Source organism: Calidris pugnax, unplaced genomic scaffold (genome assembly GCF_001431845.1).
Source record: "Calidris pugnax isolate Ruff unplaced genomic scaffold, ASM143184v1 scaffold273, whole genome shotgun sequence".
NCBI lineage: Eukaryota > Metazoa > Chordata > Aves > Charadriiformes > Scolopacidae > Calidris > Calidris pugnax.
This window is the reverse complement of record NW_015094508.1, coordinates 8347595-8367338: the sequence shown is the minus strand read 5'-3', so window position 1 is coordinate 8367338 and position 19744 is coordinate 8347595. Positions and strand designations below refer to the sequence as shown.

Sequence of the window (19744 nt, the reverse complement as noted above, 5' to 3'; positions counted from 1 at the left end):
GGGTGGGGGGGCGGCTCGAGGCGTGGGTGGGGAGGAGAGGTTGGGGAGGTGGTGGGAGGGCCTTCGGGAGGGGGTGAGGTGATGGAGGGAGGAAAGGCCTTTAATGTAAAAGAATAACTTCTCCTTGGCCCTGGCGTATGCTCCGAAAAAATGGCATGACAGCGTGCCCTGACAGAAATGCCTTTGGATACGTCCATCGCTTGAAAGAAAAGCTGGATGTTATTATTTCAGATGTTCTTTATGATTAAAATGCAAGAAGAGCAGTTGATGTTTATGCCCGTGAATTGTTAGGTCTCCGTGGGGGATCCAGGGTTTCTCATCTTGCCCAGCATCTCCTGGCAGGAGGATGTGCGGTGCTGTCTAGAAACACACGTGAATAAAGGAGGCGTGTGTGTCAGGTGTAGGGTGCCAAGGCTTGGTGTTTGTCTGGAAGGAGAGAACCAAAATGGGGAGTTCACTGGCTGCATCAGTGGCAGGTCACTCATGACTTCAGCTCGTTTCATTTGACTGGGAATATGTCATTTGCTCTCAGTCTCTGTGAGGTCTGTGAAGCCTGCTAAACTGGGGTGGGGTTCTGCTGGGATTTTCTGGAAAGTTGTCTGTCTTTTTTTTTTTTTTTTTTTGTTTTCCTTCCAGGGTTCAGGAGCTTGCTAAAGAATAAGCAGATGTTTCTAAGGGAAGAAAGGTCTGGAGGTCAAAGGCACTGAAGTTGGCGTGGTTTTGTCATGAGACAGGAAACAAGCAGCCAACAAGCTTTATGCAGCTTGTCTTTGTGTCCCATGCTGCAGCTCAACCCTACAATAAAATAATGGTTGGTGTTGGCTGGACACCATGCTAAACCTAACCCCTCAATTTGTGCTTAATGACTTGTGTGTCACGTGAAGAATCTGATAGGTCTGGAAGTTATTTGCCAAACTCCTGCAGATCTCTGCCTGGGGTTTCAGAATAACTCCCCGTAGCAACTTGTAAAGCTGTTTTTCTGAGGGCTATGTGAACTTCTTATAAATGCTACTTGTTGGTTTGTATGGTTTGGAAAATAAGGCATGGGAATGCTTATCTGCTTCATTCCCGCTGCCGCAGTGTTTTCCTCACTTGTACTTTCAGAAGTGAGGGAAGTAACTCTTGAACATAACAATACTTGTTTTCGTTACTGTTAACAATTCACATATTTTGCTCTATCACACATGCAGTGCAGCACATTAAGTACATTACACATCAGTAGTATGCTGTGGGGATGCCTTCACAGCAGTTGCTCAAACCGTACGGTTTTGAGCGTTTGCGTTAACTTGGTCCTTGTGTGAGCAACCAGACTGCAGTGTCATACCAGAGCTGGTGGGTCCTGGTTGTTGTGAGGCTTGCTTGTTCTTTTAGCTTTGGACTGGAGATGCCCCGTTCCGGCTCAGGCTGCCACAGCCTTCTGTTGTTCTCTCCCCATTAAAGTGTAGGAGAAACTGTCCTAGGTAAGTGAAAGGGAGCATTTTGAGAAAGGTACCAAAGGACAGTCAACAGTAGATTGCGTTGCCTTTCAGAAGGCAGGTTTCCAACCTGAGCTCTGGTCTCATCATCCAGCTGCTTCTGACAGCGGGAGGGAGGGTCTTGCTGCCTGTGTCTCTGTCAGCTGTGTTGTTCCTACAGACTCTCTCTCCCTTCCAGTGTGGCCAATGATTTTTTTTTTTTCTTCTGATGATTTAAGACATTGGTGGATGATTTGATTCGCTAAACACAGTAGAAAACTTCTGCATGTGCTAGTTCTCTACACGATTAGTGAGCTCTGATAGCTTTCAGAGGGATCTGTGACCCCAGCAGTGTTGGTGTGTGGGAAGCTCATGGCCAGAGTGAAGTGGAAGTTCTCACATAGGATCTTCTGGTTCAGTAACAGGGAGCGACCTCTACCCAGGACTGTATTGTAGGCAGAATCAGGGCTGTGTGCCATACCAGCCACCCTTGGCTGAAAGCACAATTAAAACTGTTCAAGAAAGTTTTGGAGAAAGTGGTGTGTTGGCCTGGGCTTTTTTTTTTTTTTTTTCACATGCTGTCTTGTCTGCAGGGAGTCCTTTTTTAAAAGTAAATATTATTTTGAGAGGTAGGTATAGTAGTTCTTTAAAATTCCTTCGTTACCTGTTTATTAGCTGAATCCAGAAAAGAATAAAGTTTTTTTCCCATCTGTCTGCCACTTAAACACTTTTCTGAATATGGAGTTTTATTAATTCCAGATAACTCTATTTTCCTTTAAAGAAAAAGAAAACCTAACAGAAAAGCATAAAAGCATTTTTTTTGTTGTTTTTTTTTTTGGTGAAACATCAATGTTACAAGTCATACTTGTTCACTACAGCAAAATTGCAAAGACATGAAAAACACAGTAAATGTGCGAATGAGACCAGAATATTCTGGAAGGAAAAGTTATGTATTCTGTCATTTTGACAAGGTCTAATTATGCTTAAGTGTTTCATGAGAGTTTTCTTATAGGACTGAATAGAAAATAGATGTTGTACAAAGGAAAGGCATTGTTAGAACTTGTGGCCAAAAACACATGAAAACCAGTGTTTGGATAAAAACCAACATTTTCGCAGACTGACGCTGCAGAGCTGCTTGCTGTGTATCTGTTTTTTCTCAGTGGGTAAACATTGGTATAAATGTTGTCTAGAGCTGCAGATAATATTTCCAGTTATAATTGGAATAGCTAGTTATGCTCATGTCATGTAAGAGCATATTAAGTGATCAGCTAATTTGACTGTTCAGAATAATTACCGATTCTGAAATTTACTACTTATTTCAGTGTAATTTATGTGTGTTGCTTGACATAAACCTTGATAATCTGTTTTGGAAGCAGGAAAGGGTTGGTTTGTCTTAGGTTGCAGGTCACTAAGAATGGGCTGCATTTCCAGTCTTGGAAATTGTTCCTTGCCACATGGAAGCTTAGGGAAGGAGAGAGGGGGCCAGAGGGAACCCAAGACACTGTACTGCTCCTTTCCATGCAGAGGTCTGCATATGGGCATCCGTCCATGTTGAAGAATTCCCTTTACTTAGATCATGGTAGCCCACTGCTTTACCCATCAACTTGCATCTGTATCTCCCCTTCTTGTGCATTATCCCATAGGTAGTGACAAAGACCTGTATAACTACTCAGATAAAGAATACCTCACTTTTCCCTTGCAGACATATATCCAGCCTTTTGCTGAAGTAGGATAAATCTCTGCGGCCCTGTAGTAGGCTGGTTGGTGGTTTTTACTTTTTCAGTCCAATTGTGTTCTGTCCATTTCCTCCTCAGACTGTTCCTATTCTCCCTGTCTTTGCAGATCTGAAATAATGCCTAGAAGGACAGAAAAATTAATTATGTATTTGCTCATTTGGAAAGCGGGGGGGGGAGGGGGAGGGGGGACATGGAATACAATTCTGGTCTTGCTGTCAGAAATAATGTGAAAGAAGGAGAAGGGTCATTCCTGTAATGGGAAGAGAGACTAAAGATTTGACTTGATTTCCAGGAAAGGAAAAACGCTGAATTTTTATGGATTAACCATCAAATGGTGTAAAACAGATAATGAGTTTCTGCCCATTTTTTCAAAATAAAAGAACAGGAGAGCTGTCAGTGTTTGAAAGAGAAAACTTAAAACTGATAAAGGAGAATAGATGAGGTACAGTTGTCACATGGAGCTTGTTGCCAGAGGAGATGGAGGCTAGAAGCAGAGCAGAATTTTAAGAAGGATGGTGGGAATATCCAGTTTTACACTAAATTTTAAAAATACACCAGCAACCCTAAAAGGTAGTTTCATTTATTCTTGAGTCTGTAGTTTAAATAACCTCTAACTGACGGGAGGCAGGAAGAAATCTTGCCTGTGGCTGTGTTATTTAGTAATTGCCTGCTTGAGAATTTTCTACACTTGTCTCTGAAGCGGCTGGAAGAGGTCACGGTCAAAGATAATCCATCTAGTCCATAAACCTACTGGCAGATCCTCTCTCCTTAGGCTAGCCAAAACATCATGGTAACTTTTGCCTTCAAACAGAAACAAGACAAATTTTTGTAACTGTCAGGGCTGTTTTTTTTTTTTTCCTCTTTAAAGCCCACCTTCTGTGAAATGGATGTTTCTCGGAGTTGAGAGGTCTGTACCATCCTCTGTGTTTTGGGTAATCCTGTATGATGATCTTGATCTTCATGTACAAGTCCCAATAGCAACAATGGTTTTATAGCAGGGTAGAAGATGTAATGACACTAAAAATTCTGTTCAGGTTTGGGTAGTCACCCTGTTTTACAAGCTCTTGAGGACAAATTTAAATGGTAATGTGCTTTTACTCTTTCCTTTGGTGACATACATCTATTCATTCCCTGTGATTAAGACTTTTTTGTTACCACTCTTAAATCATTTGACTCAATTACCTAATCCCTGTGTAAGCCATACAGACACAGCGTGTCTTTGTCCTTCCACATTGGCCAGATCACACGCAGGGTTTCAAGTCTGCTATTGGTGGTCCAGCTAATGGAGCCAACATTTAGTCTTGGTTATCCAGTGTAGGTCCTCATGTTGTTGCATCCAGAGTTTGTGGGGATTGCTCCTACAGAAGTGTTGACCAGGAGGATGTGTTACATTTTCTGTGTGCTGTTTGAAATCACTTTTTAAGCGTTCAGCTCTTGTTATGCACTAAGTTGATTTTCACTGTAACTTGCAGATACTCAGATATTTATGCAGTCCTTCTGTATTTTGTATAAATAGCTTTTGAATGACAAGAGTTGAAGTCCTGATCTGTAGAGAAAATTCTCATCTTTGTTCAATAAGTGTGTTTAATACATACAGGCAATAATGTCTTGAAAGCTGTATATGGCTACTAGGATTGCACAGCTTGTGTTGCATGTTTTTTCCCTTCTAATCATGTTGTGAGGGAATCTATCCTTTGCTTCTGTTGGGTAGGTAACGTTATTGCCCTTTTCACTCACTCTCTGTGATGGCCTGTTACCTGGCCCAGTCTTATTGGTCTTTTCTTCTTATGACTTCATGAACTGAAGACTTTGCCATGTTGCTGTGGCACCAGGCACGGGTTGGGAAGACATGATAAATCATTGGGAAGAGGTCATATCTGACTGAAGAGTAATGTTATTGCAAAAATATCTCTTTCTATTTGCTCTAGAACATAAATTAGCCTTTTCAGTTATTTTAATACATCCACTTACCATAGGACAATGTCAAGAAGTGAGTGAAGAGTGTGAACTATTTAGCAAGTGAGCTTCTTCCTGGGAGCACAAAATTGTAGCATTTTTGGTTACTTGACCTGTGGAATGTGCCACTGATTTTTTTTGTGCTTGAAAAATTAGTAAAAGAATGGAATAAATTTGCTTGATTGCTTTGTTCCTATTTAAGTTCTTCCTTTGTAAATGTTTACTGCTTATATCATAAAGTGTGATTTTTCTTTTTAAACTTTTTTTTATCTTACTGTTTGTTGAAGTATCTCATCTTCCTCACTATACTATACCGCATGGCTGGACTCAGAATGAGGAAAGAGGATGCTGTGGCCAGCCCATTGTGAACAATAAAATGTGGTGCAGAGAAAAAATGTCTGCAATATATTTGGTCCACAGAGGAAGAGAATTCAATAATTTTCAATAAATTAAAGGCTTATGTTCACTTTTCAGAGTTGTTAAATTTCTAACATATTGCAAAAATTAAGATATGGAAGTCTTCAGAAAGGGTTCCCAAGCAATCGTAACTTTGTCCATTAATGAGAATGTGTAGTGAACAAAATATGTGGTCAGGCATAGTGGTGTTTGAACTTTTATAAGTAAGGAGTTTTAAAGAAGATAATTTGCCTTTAATAATCAGTTTCTCATAATGTCTCTGTAGCATAGTTAGAATTATTTGGAATTGTAGGTGCTTTCACTGTGTATTTCCAGATGTATGGTAGAAGGGTTTTATGGAGCTGTAATATATTTTTTGCTATATCTGTTCATCTATTTCAAAAACACAACCAAGCTTTCAGATATATGAACAATACTTTTTGAATGTTTGAAAGCTTATTTATGTTTTACAGATTTACCACTTGACTCTTTGCAGAAGTGAATGTTCCCTTGCATTTCTTTTTAGTTTTTAGGAGGGAATAGTTACAGTTCCTTCTAATGTCTTTTTTAAAAAAATTGCTTGCAGTTGTGTATTCCAAACCTCTGTGTTTAATTGTGACTTTAAATTGTTCTCGATACTGAACTCAGCATAGACACTAGAACAAATATTCCTAGCTTTATTGTTTGGATCAATTTCTCCTGCGTTTTGGTAGAGATTTTTATACTTACTTAGGACTGTTAGGCACTCATCATAATTAATTTAGCTACAGTTAATTTTACTAGTGGTTGTGATTCCATAGCTGTTTAAGATGTTTAACTCTGGGCTGCTTTTGTCTGTTCACTGCATCAGTGTTAGTTTTTAACTAAATGTGTTGTAGTGGGCTGAGGGAAGGAGAGCAGGGAAATAAAACTATGGTAATCCAGATCTAGGTTGTCTTAAACTGCTGTTAGTTACATCCTTGAACCTGTTCTTATTGTACAGGCACCCATAGGTTCTTCTTTTTCTGTCGACATTCCTTTCCTTAAAACATTCACAGTTGTTACACTGCTGTTTTATTTTCACTCGAAGATTTAAAAAGCCCATAGCTTGCTATAGTGTTCCCAGTACAGAGAGGCAGGTGATTGACATCATTTTCCTATGCCTTTGGCTTCTGTAAAGGGACGCTTTGAATTCTGTAGTGAGTGTGTAGCTGTGAGACACTACTGACAGCGTCTGACACCCTGGAAATGCATTTTCTTCAGGTGCCCAGAAGGTATCACGATAAACAGGTCAGTTGTGGCTCAGAACATCCGTAAGCCATTGATTTACCAGAAGACGGTGAAGTACACCTGCCATGTTAAATGCTCTTCTCAAGCGGAGCCACCGTTGGAGGCAGAACAGGGGGGTGGATGTTCTTCTCTTGCGGGGCTCCTCTCCATGCCTGGTAATCACTCCTGGGAGTCAGAGCAGCCACAGGTAGTTCTCTGGGAGGGATGGCATTGCCATTTCCCTGTTGACAAGTGTTCTGTGGAGTTACCTTTGCTGTCTTTCAATTTGGTTATTGCTGAATATGTGAAACTCGTTTTTACATCTGTTAGACAAAAGGTAATAAAGCTGTGTGAAAAATGGCATTAGAATTGCCTTTCCTGGAAAAAAGAATGAATTTATCAGGCTTAGGCTTATTAGGTTTTTTTTTAATGTGTATAGTGCACTGAATCATTTACATGAGCAGAACACTCCTAGAAGACTTCTAGTAACTCTACTATTGCTGTCTAAATTCAGTTGTTCTTTTGTGTTGCTAGGAAGCCAAGTTAATTTTAGAATTGTCTAGTTAAAAGGAGTAAGTAGAGGTTCTTGAAGGTAACTGCGCAGTTGCATGTCTAACCAAAACTTTCAGTGACATCTTAAAAAATCCGAATTATCAGTTAGATTTAATAAATAAGCCACTTTATCAGTTTTTTGTTGTTGTTTTTTTTTTTCTTTCTTTCTTTTTTTTTTTTTTTGGTAACTTTATTGGTTTGTGGTGGGATGTTGTGCGGGTGGGGGGTGGTTTTGGTTTGGTTGTTGTTGTTTTGTGTTTAGGGGGGGGGGGGTGGTGTTGTTTTTTTTGTTTTTTTTTTTTTTCTTTCTTTTTTTTTTTTTTTTTTTTTGGTAACGTAGTCTTGTTAAGCAATGATGATCCTGATCGTGTATTTGACTCTTGAGAATACTGAAGGATTTTGCTGCTTAAAGGCTTCAATATGGTAGTAAGAGGTTTTTTTAATCTTGCTTTATTCAAATACTATGCTTTCAGTATAGGTTATTGTTTTTGCTTAGTGGCAGTTCTGGTGGCATCAGGCATAAGCTGCTTGGGAAAGGGACCAGTCTGCTGCATTCCTTGCCAAGGCCAACTCTGTAAAATTAATTGACTGATCTCAGGCAGTAACAAAGTTGTTTCAGATAACTGGTATATAACAAAATATATTTGCTTTGGTTACAGTTTTGTCAGTGGGTGGTCATGCTTTTCCCAAAAGGGAATGATAAGTGATTAGTAATCCCACAGAAACTTTATCAAGTGCAAGCTCGAGTTTCTCATGGCTCCCATCAGGCACAGACAGCTCTGTGCAATCCCAGGTATCAGAAGTGTGAGTGTTGTCAGTCTCTTCTGTTACTTACAGGATATAGTATGCTAAAAGTTGTTCTCAGCAGATGAACACACTGAAGGTGTATGTGAATGGAGGGAGGTTTGTCTAAAGTTTTCTCTTGAGGACCGAGGTGCGTACCGTGCTTGTGCCATTGCAGAGGTCGCATCTAGAATTTTTGTTGCGCAGCGCTGCATGTGTTGCAATCACTAAAATGTGTTACTTTCCCCTTGTGGCTGAGCTACATACAGAGTTTAAGGTGTATTTCCAACAGATCTATAAAAGTGTTTGCTAGCGATGCAGGCACACATAATGATGCGGTGGTGAGGATCTCTGGCTCTATGAAGAGGGCAGTGGAAACGAATTCAGTTTGAAAAGCAAATGGACACTTTGATTTTGAAATATTCCCAGGTTTTTGATTCATTTTTGGGTTATGTGTGCATGTTCTTGTATACGTTACGAATTGTACTTCCCAGTTCACTGTGACATTTTTAATAGGATAGGAATTCAAGTGGTGATGAATAAGATGAATATAAATCACAACCTGATAATTTTTAAGTTACAATAATATTTAATCAAACCACAGAGAAGAATTAAAATATTACTCAAAGTTTTCTTACTGGTTTGAGCTTTCAGAACCTTGTTAGAATAAGGGGAAAAACACAGGCTTTAAACTTGTATGAGAATAAAGGCTTCTGACTTTTAACCTGGAGTAACAGTTGGCCTCTCTGTGATAAACTGAGTAATGATAAATATTCTTACTAAAGGTAATAGTGTAAAGTAAGGGCAATTAAAAAAAAAAAACAAACACCAAAAAAACCCACTATTTGACAGGGTGTGTCACGAAAGGCAAATGGTACCAGTCGGAAATATCCATAGAAGGTGCTGGTAGACATTTTCTACGTGATGCAAGAAGCTATTGTTTCTAGGCAGCTACTGTCAGCTTCAGGGAAAGCACATAAAATCATGAAAAGGAGGTCTCTGCCGTCTATTCAAGCAACAAACAGAGCGGGAAAGGGGGAAGGGAGGGAGAAGACTGGCCAACTCATCTCAATCTTTGGCAGAGGGTATTCACCACAGTATTCCATTCCACCACAGTCTTAAATCCTGTTGTAGAAGAGAAGCTAAAATAAAACATTCAACAACCACCAAAGCTCAATGCTGTTTGGAAAAGATACTTACTGAATCTGCTTTTACTCTTACCTACATAACTGTATTGAAATTTATAGTGAACACAGAGGACCTTGGTCCATAAAACTAGAAAATGACATATTCTGGAGAGGAACTCTCAAAAGCAGTTTTAAAAGATTTTAAAGAAGCTGCCTGCAAAATTGTTCTTAAGGACTCCAAGGAACTGCTGACTAAATGTGCAAGAAGATGTCAAATTATGTTTAGTTTTACAAATTAAATATATATATGTGTATGTAAGAAGACATTGAACTATTCCTGCAACTTGTAAACAAGTTGTCAACCGTGGGAAGGATGTGAATGTCATTACCAGGAATTGAATGAAAACCTTCACTTACGCAGTGGCAGTAAAAGAAAAGTGTGTTAGAGGCCAGAAAATACTACCATGGCATATATTAATGTTGTCTTCTCATTTGAATGAAGTTTGCAGCTGTAATAGCTTAATCTTCCCCAAATTTGAGTACTGCTGGGAGTTCATATGGGCCATGAAAGAGACCTGTAGGTGTTGGAAAATGTTGCAGGAATGTTGAAAACTTCTGGATTATTGTTGGTTTAGGGTTTTTTTTTTCTTATTCTTTGGAAGCAAGATTACCATGTGAATATATGACAATATGAAGATTACTATATGAAAAGCAAATTAAAACAACTGTGTTTCTCTCTGTCTTTATAAGACTTACTGAATTTGGAGAACATGACTTTTTTTAAAAAAGCTTATGAGGTGTTTCTGCCTTTTTGGAGGTTTCTCCGTCTCCTTAAAGTATGCTTATCACTACCGTAAGAAGCGCTCCAGTGGATCAGACAGATGGTTCATCTGGCCCAACGGCAGTAGGAGAGGCTGTTTAGGGAAAGCAGGTCAGCCCTGCCACTGCCCGCAGTCTTTGTCTTCACCCAATATCCAGATTTTTATCTGGGATATTAGACGTACAGCTCTGCCAACTCCTATTAAATACACATTTATAGATCTACTCTCTGTGAATTTATTGAATACCTTTCTGACCCAACTCACACTGTCTGCCTCCACAACCTCTTGTGGAAGCAAGATTGTGAAGTTCCCTGCTTGCTGCATAGAAATGTACATTACTGCTTTTGTCTGCCTGAAACCAATCTGCCTCAAGAGGTTGCTCCTACCTTTCATGTTGCAGGATTTGGTGAGTAAGTTTCCACTTACTTTGTCCTTCGTGGTTGTAAAGCTAAACCAAATCCACCCACAGCCGTTTCCTCAAAAGTGAACAGTATCATCCATCTTCATCTCTACTTGCTTTGTTTTCTTTGTCTTCTTAGTTGTCCTTCTCTTCACCTCCTCTAATTCTGCTACATCTTTTTTGAGGTGTGAAGACACTATCACAGGACTTGAGATGTGGGTACACCAAGGTTTTATTTATAGTTTAAAAATGACACTTGTTTTTATTCTCTAGGTTTCTGATGATGGCCAGTGTTTTATTGGTTCTTTTTTGGTTGCATCTGCATGTTGAGTAAATTATTTTAGAGAACTGTAAGTGTTAACTAAAGGTTCTCTTACTTGAGTTGTAACTTCTAGTTACAGTTTAAGCATTATGTATCCATAAGTTAGGTTATTTTTCTCTGAGTGCCTTATGTTTGCTCTGTCCCTGTTGAAGCTCCTCTACCACCTTTCTGTGTACTCCCTTATTTGTCAGGAGCCCTTTTGAAGTCATGGCATTGGAGTACCCAAAAAGCTGTCTTGTCAAGGGATCAGATCCCAAATTTAGCATAATTCAGCATGTAACTGAACACCAGGCTGGAAGATGATGTCTAAGTTTCCAGCTAATGTTTTGGAAGTCCTGTATTGTAAAAGAACACACTGCTTCACTTTCTGAATCCCCCCCTTCATTAGCACTTGTTTGCATGTAATCTTGTTGTACAGGGGATTAAAGTATTTCACGGTTGGGACTGTTCTGATTGTGAATTTATCTTGTACCTTGTTTTAGTCTAGCATTGTGGGACCATGATCATTCTCATTGCACACGTGTTAGGTCACTTCCAGGCTCCCATCTGGAGTGAGCCAGATGACCTGTCTGCTATAGGAAATTTAAATTTCCTTGACTGGTTTGTGAGAAGAGACCTGAACTGTGTCATTTTGGCTATCACTGCTTGGACAGTCAATCTGCATTTTAGTAAGCATCACGCTTTCGTGGTCTGATACACATCCCTTGGCATATGCAGTGTGTGCTTATGTTCATGCTCCAAAGGCATCATAGTGGGAGGTTGCAATGCAGTTTTCTCACTGTCTTGCTTAGGTCAAAGTGAATAAACATAATAATTTAAAAGGTCTCAGGGCTCTACTCATGCTGCTTGGGACTACAGGGAGGCATCTATACGAGCATTTCAGTTGGGATTGAAAATGGGCTTTTAACATCTGTCTTCTGATAATTCTTTACATTGTCATGCTATGCTTTGGTTCACTTTGGAAGTGGCCTCAAAGCACACTAAATTCCTTTTAGATGGAATTTAGCTGGAGGGTGCACTCCCAAGTACGTATATGATGTCCTCCAACAAGGGGTGTTCAGCCTGTGGCATGATTGTCCCCCCTCCGCCGGCTCCCCTCCAGAACAAGCCGTGTGAATGTGTGATCCTCAGCACCACCTGCTTTGCTCTGCAGATCTCCTCCTGAGGCAGAACCCTGCTCGCTACCGTAGGCACACCTGAGGGAACTGGGTTGAGTGCTGTAGTTGTGAGCAATATACCACGAAAGATCCTGTTCCAGAGGTCTTGTGGACACAAACCAACCTGTACGGGTTGTCCTAGGGTTTCTGTCCATGGTGTGGTCTGGAAAAAAGGATCTCCAGATGACCTAGTGCTGCCTGCTGCTTGGGAATTAAGAGGATTAGTCATGGGTTATGCCATGTTTTGGTAAGAGCATGACACAATCTAACTGGACAGCAAGTGACAGAGCCTCGTAGGAGTTGCCTCCTCTCCCCAACAGAAAAAGGCTGACTGTTGCGGTACCCCAATGACAAAACCAGAATAACCAAATAAAAGCATTTTAGGTTGTAGAACAACTGTCCATCACACTAACATCAATTTCAGAAGCGATTTACAGCTCATCCAGCTTGATTTTGCACTAAAATTTGGGTGAAATTACAAATCTAATCGAAAGCACTCCACTGTTCGAGGAACGTACAGTTCCTTGGCTAAAAGTAGCAGCAAACGATGGAGGAGATGCCAAAGTGCTTCTCGTCTCTGTGTCCCAGCCTGGCGTCCTACAGGTGGAGCAGGTAAATGTGGGGCTGAGTGCTGGAGCCAGGCACGGGGTGACCTGGCCTGAGGTTGTCCCTGCATCAGGGTGGAAGAGACGATGCGCGCCCGTTTTGAAGGTCAGCCACTCGTGTCTCTCAGTGTCAGTAAAATGTTTTGTAGAGAGTGAAAAATTACTCAGATGAAGTTTAATACAAGAACAGTAATGTATTTTAAGACAGGTGATGATAGGATACCTAATAATTTCTATCTAGTAGTCTCCCTTCTGGGATCAGTTTTGGAACTGGCTGGCTGTGTTTTCCCATCCATTATAGTTATTTATTCCTGGTCATAACACAGAAAGTAACATTGTTCTCGGGAAACTTCATTACTATGCTAGAGTGGGAGTATCATCTCGGTGGAGATTTATATCGTGCAGGAAGATTAGGAAATACAGAATGAAACAACTGGGGTAAAATGTGGCATAAAGTAAACATGCTTTTGCTATAGACTGGGGAATCATAAATTGTAAATGACAAGAGGAAAGTCTTGATGTGCTAGTAAATCACAAAATGAGCGTGCACCAGCAGGGTGAAGTGACAAGGGGAAAAGTGGGTGTAATTTCAGAATTACTGTTATTTGGCAATGAGTGCTCCTGTGGAAAGCTGAGGAGCCCCTGAGGGGTATTGCACCTCCTTCCGGTTGCCAGCTTTGGAAAAGGAGATACTCCTAAAAGACTGAAACAGGAAGAGATAGGCTCACTGTTCTTGCAGAGGTGTATTTGTACAAACTGTGAAAGAAAGCATGGTGTATTAAATGACTGTGAACATACGTAATCTGAAAAAAAAGTTTGCATATGTTGAACGTGAGGTGCTGGTGCAACTTGCTGGGATGAATAGAAGAGGCAGACCGCTTGGTAACATAAAAGGGAAATGTGTTCTGTTTATTGAAGGGTTTCTAGAGGATCTAATATGTATTAGCTATGATTGGACAGGTGCTTCCTTCCAAATATCTTTATCTGTGGCTAAGTTGCATGTAGAGAACTTATCCGCTCTTAAAAATGATAGGTTGACTGGCACGGTACAGCTGAGATAACTTGCTGATAAATATCTAAGTATCAGTGCATCTGTGGGCTGTGGTGATGTGATACTTCTTTATGAAATGAGCTGCTTCGGGAGCAAGTCTCCCCCCTGTGCTCTGACACCTGCAGAGGCGATATGTAGCCGTAGCTTCCGAATGCTGTGGTGGTGAGATGCTCTTGACAGCCTTTTGTGAAACCACTGGAGTGACTGCCATTGATTTCACTGGCAATTGAAGCTTCTGAAAGCAAATAAAGGGAAGGTGTTTTAGAAGGAGCTCACTGCTGCGAAATAATGCTCTTTGAAATGTGCTTAAGGGAGTATTAGCTCCCTACCCCCAAAAGAAACTGGACGTACCTTGAAGGGAAGTAAAAACCAAAGTGTTCCTCTAACTGGGGAAACCACTGGAAACTTGTTTTGAATGTAAAGGGAAATTTTAGAGACCGGCTTGCAAAATGAAAGGTCAGCAGAAAAACCCAATGAATCACAGTGCAAAAAGATTGGAGATTTAACAATTACTGGAGAAGAGAAAGCTGTGACAGCAGTGCTGGGATGTAGCTGTAGGTAACTGCTTTAGAGGAGGTGCATCAGTGTGGACAGCTAACAATCTCAGTGAGACCGAGCATGGCAAATTATAGTTTAGTGGTTGGGTATGGAGGGGCTTGTTGGCATTGAATGCAGGAGAAGCAAAAAGTCCTATTTACCGCATAAAGGGACATTAAATGTGCTGTTAATAATTTGAATCTAAATATTATACACACTTGGGTGGCGTATCTGTCTCGTTCTTCCACTTGTTAGCAGACCATCAGTAAGATCTGTGAATTTTCGTTTTCTAAAGCACTACGTTTGGTTGGGTTTTGCACAGAAATTAGATACATATCTTAGGGATTTTTCTGAGTTTGGTAACTTTCTAGATGGAGGCAAGAGTAGATTAAGTTGGATTTTAATTCAAAGTTGAAATACACCAGCAGATATGGGAAACTTCATTTGGATAATGCTGTTTTCTGTTCTCAAAATGCTTGTCTGTTGTGTCGTAGAGGTTTACAGGGACCGTAGCATGTGGTTGTAACATGCTTTTGAAGGCCATTTAAAGGACTTGGGGATTGCTGTGATAATTAAGAGAATAAAGCAAATTTAGTCAGTAGCTGGAGAACATTAACAAAAATAAATAGTAAAATGTATCTTTAATTAAAATTATATGGATTACTTTTAATATTTAAGAACTTGCTATAGAAATATGGCAGGTACTTTGTATGTTTAATGACAGTGTGATAACACTGCAACTAAGGTAACAGACAAGACAGAAAGGAAGGCTGGCAAAACCAAAATGAATCTATATGATAAAGGAAAGCAAAACAGAAGCATAACTGTGGTAGATACAAAAAAAAAATATAAAAGGCTACTGGCTTGTGGATGAAAGAAACTTAGAAACAAAATAAAATCAAGCATGTTTAGCCTTGTGGAGAAAGAAACATCTGTCACTAGTAACTGCCAGTTTTTCCTGGGGGTATTAGAAGCAGGAATGTCCCTGTAGTTCGGGGAGGACCATGACAAATGCTGATTGTGGGAATGGGGACATTGCCACTGTTGACATCGCCAGAGACACTGAGCTTGGAATTCTCTTTTTTCATTATTGCCCTTTGTAATCATTTATGGGACGGGTAGCTTCTGTTGCAGCGGTCATCCTCAGTAAAGCTCTATAGCAGATGTTAAGTTGCATTTATTGTTTTATTCATCTGTGAAACATCTACGGTTGATGTAAATAGAAAAACTAAATTCTTGGCTGACCAGATCACTGCCCGAGCTAATATAACACATTTGGGCTCCTGACATCTTTGTGCTCCTAAAGAAGTAGCAGGTTCAGAGGATGTAACATAAGCTGTGAGTTTCCTTTACTGAGTGTTGGATCTGTTAACGTTGCCATATCCTGGTCCTGATAAATATAATTGCCTGGGTTTGAGCTGACAATGCTTAAATGACTGTATGATGGCCATAGGGTAACATTGCCAGGCAGGGTCCTAGTACTGTCTTTTAGGGAGGAAGGAGAGGAGAATTTCCTAGTGGAAATTAGGAACCGTTCTTCTCCATGGCCTGATCCAGAGCCTGTGTGTAAATTTTTAATTACTATGGCTCAAGGGTGTTTCCAAGACTTCACAAAACTTTTGCATGAGAACATGAGACTTTTGCATGAGTAGTACAAGTACCGTGTCTTTTGGGGTGGGTGCACTCTACGTGGCAGGGTGGGGAAGGCTGTGGTCTTCTTCCAGACTTATTTCTCGAGTCACCTGGGAGAGCACAAAGAGGTTTGAGTAATTTGCCAGCCAACGTTTTAGCCCAGACTGTAACCTAGAAAACACCAACCCATATTTAACACAGATAACAGACATTTCTGAAAAGCATTAGGAAGATGAAAATGCCATGGTTTTAGTATTGTCATTGATCACTACTTCAAAGTTGTGGTGGCTTGGAGAAGTTTTGCAGGTAGAAAATACTTAGTTGTCTTAGAGGTAAGGATCTAAGTACAGCTTGGTAATTGTGATCAGTTGGCACTGCAACCCAGGTTGAGGGTTAGTTAAAATGTTTGACTTAGCCCTGATTATTTGCTTTTGCTGGGGCTTCCTAAACCTTTTTCTGCACCAATAGCTACCCTAAAGGCTCTTAAAATAGAGGAGATTTATGTGGTATTTCTCCAGGTGTTTCTGCTTGTTTTGATCTGTTTGTCCAATGCCCATCAGATGACTATGAAGAGAGGGAAAGGAGAGTTGATGTTCTTCACTTGTATTGATTAGGGTGAGAATATTGTAACATATATGAATTTAAGGTAACTGTCAAGTGTTGGATCCACATACGTTCATGTTGCCTTATGGCTGTATTTGCAACAATATTTTCTGCATGCCCTAGTGAATAGGAGGTAAGCCAGGTGTCACACACTGTATGATGGAACATATTTATACAAATAATAGCCTTTTCAGGTAAATTCTCCATTAGTTTTGAGCCCTATAGCAAAGGAATGATTTCCTAGAAAAAGTTTTGCCTGTGATGTGAATTCTAATCATGTGGGGACAGGCACTAGAAATTAAAGAAACGCCGAGTGAAGAACCGGTGTGTCAGCACTATGGCTCTACTTCCTTCTTTTGTTTTTGAGAAGTGTGTGAAGAGAGTCATTCCCTAATAAATTGTTCCTTTTTCAGTTTGTCATAGTGCATGTTCATGTTTACATAGACATGTTTACATTTCAGATTTTGATACCAACTCTACAAAATGCATGAGAAATGAGGGATGTTTCCTTCAACCCTCTGCGGATTGGTTTGGCTCTTATGGTTTAGCATTTGCAGCTTGGTCTTGCTTTATATGCTAGACGAGGTTTATGCCAGCCTAATTGGTTGCTGGCATTCCTGAATTTCACAGCTGCTGTATTCAGCTGTGTACTAGAAAAATATAATGGAATACTGTTTGTGGAGAGCAAGAGGCAATTGTAAAGATGTAAATGTGCTTTCTGGCACTTCAATAACATGTAAACTTTTAGTAACACAAAGAATTTTTAGGAACAAATTGCATGGGTACCTTGCCAGCTTAAACATTATAGTATACATTTAAAATTTAAGCTGAGAGTATTTGGAAGATGGACATAACTTTTATTTTCGTTAGGTTTTTTTTTTATTCAGTCCTGACTTTCTTGGCCATGGAATGGATGAAGTTTGGCACAGAGATGGGAGATTTATTGTGATTCTTTTGTTATGGCATGCTGGCTTACTGTGTTTGTGAGAGTGTTCAGTATCTTCTATTCATTCATCAACCTACTCTGATCTCCTTTCACTTGATATGGCAAAGATTAAACCTTTTCTAATTATTATTCATTCTCTGACAAAAGTAATTGAGCACAGAAGCAGGTAATAGGACTTAGATGATGGCTCTGTGGCTAACACGGTGTCACAGGTTTCAGCTGTGAACAGTGCTTTTCTTAAAAATTTATGAAATTTGGTAAACATACTAAAGATGATTAGTATAAAGTGTTTTGCTAAACTTAGATTTTTCATTTATCATTTTTCTCTTGATTTTGGATTGGCAACTGGACCCAGCCTTAAAAGAGCAGCAGAAGATGCTACCAATGTAAGCTTGGGGAGTCCTCCCTTCCCCACAGCCCCTGTGTCCTTGTGGTCCCAGCACGCACTTTGTAGCAGTGGCAGGAGTGGCACTGCTGCAGGAAGACAGTGGCTTCTGGTGCAACATTGCTGATGGACCAGGTAGCTAATTGCAACAGTTCTACAACAGGGTACTCTTGCACAAAATTAAGTTGTTAGATGTTATTAAATACAGGAAAAATTAGTGGAGAGGTGTATAAGGACCCTGCACAAAGAAAGTTTGCACAAAAACGCTCGGTCCAAGGAAATACGGTGTGAGAGTCTGTATGAGCCCAGCCACCAGCAGGACTCAGTTGTGTTTCTGTGGTTGGGATGAACCTCCCTGGGTGAGGGGGAGAGGGGAGGACACGGCGGTGGTCCCTGACAGCACATCTCCGGGCAGAGCCTTGGTGGGGAACACTGGCCAGAGCATCCCTGGAGAGCACCCAACCTGGGAGAAGAGTGCTCAGGAACCATGAGTGGAAGGGTTTGTTCGAGCGAAACACGAGGCAGGGAAATAAAAACTAGCAAGTGCTAGAGGACAGGAACCAAGTGAAGCAAAGGTGGGGACGACACACACACTTCTTTTGTTGTTTTGTTCTGGTTTTGTTTTTCTAAGTAAAAAAACTTTCTCTAGTGGCAGAGTGCATCTTAGGCTTTGGGCAGGGAGAAGCGTGGAGATTGTGGATGCGTATGTGGGGCTTCTTGTGGGCACGGTGGTCACTGCAGATGTCAATCCCTGCTGCCCTGGGGTGCTGGCTGCTCTGCAGGACCCCTCTGGGCACCACGCTCAGCCCTGACAGGCAGTTAGTCTCTGCACGCTGTCCTGGGGTGCCCAGGTTGGCTCTTGCCTCCCATCACACTTCCCCACAGTCTCTCTTCTTGCTTAATTGTAAATGCGTGTGAATGCTTAGGCAGCTTTAGCAATAAAAGAATATTAACATTAAAAATAATATTATTATTATTAATAAAATATCATATAAAAATATATATTTATATGTAAAATAAAAATAAATAATATTAATGGTATACATGTGTTACTTGTGCCATTTGGTGAGATAATTTGGGATATCGGTCAAGGTTTTTCTTCCTTTCTGTCCACAGCAGGCCCTGAGAGTCTTAATCTGTATAGAAACATTAACTTTGGAAAGCTGTCAAATTGTGACTCAAGTGGCTAAAACAGAAGTTTGAAACAATCAGCGGAGGAGAAAACTGGAGTGGGTTGGTGGGGCTGGGAGCTTTAGGCAGGGAGAGGAGAAGGTTCTAGGTGGAGGAGATGCAGACCAGGACAGCTGTGTGAGGACCACGCCGTGTTTAACCCCTGACCACAGTGTGTGCGTGGACTGCTCCGGGATGGTCACTTGTCCTTTGGGAGCTGCATGTGGCCCCTAGGGACCTGGGGGTGGCTTGGAGCGGGTCAAGTGAGGGGCTGCTTGATTATCCGATGGCTCGTTGGAGGAGCAGTTGCATTGGGCTCATGTGCTTTAGAAGCCCCAATTCTTGGTACTCTTAGGGCAAAGCCATGATGTGAAATCAATGTGACACCTTGGTCTTGATGGTTTTGTGTCAGTGCATGGCTGCTCTGCTCTTCCATTTGCTCCTCGCTGCTGTGCGTAGGAAATAGGACATGAAAAAGGATTGCGGTACACTAGATATTTAAGAATAAAAATCCTTACTTCTACTGAAAGGTTACTGGTTTTATTGTACTTTACGGGGGCTTGCTGGCTTTGGGTCTTTCACTGGAGAAGTCAAAGCAATTGCACCTGAGCTTCAGGTCAGCACTCTCTGTAAGCAGCTGTTTGTAAAATGATGATTTGTATTATTGTTGCAGGCAGTTTAGTTCTAGTTGAATTACTAACTGATTGGATGCCCATTAGAAATGGGTGCTGGAATACAGTTTCAGAGAGCTTCACTGCTGTGTTGGGACACGTAATGTTGTACCGGCCTAGGAGGGGGACAAACAAGCCTTTGTGGAACACCCCTCAGGAGACTTTACTGCTCATGGGACACTTGTGGGACTG

At 40.8% G+C, this 19744-nt stretch overlaps 1 protein-coding gene across 5 annotated transcripts in view; it reads left to right on the top strand.

Annotated features, from left to right (window-relative positions):
* The first annotated feature begins 792 nt into the window (after positions 1-792).
* The window catches only part of KIF2A (kinesin heavy chain member 2A), a 53895-nt gene continuing 34943 nt past the window's right edge, over positions 793-19744 (top strand). For all 5 annotated transcript variants that reach the window (XM_014964985.1, XM_014964983.1, XM_014964984.1 and 2 more), the window contains exon 1: positions 793-811. The gene's annotated coding sequence lies outside the window, so the exon portion shown is untranslated. The remainder of the gene's footprint in view (positions 812-19744) is intronic.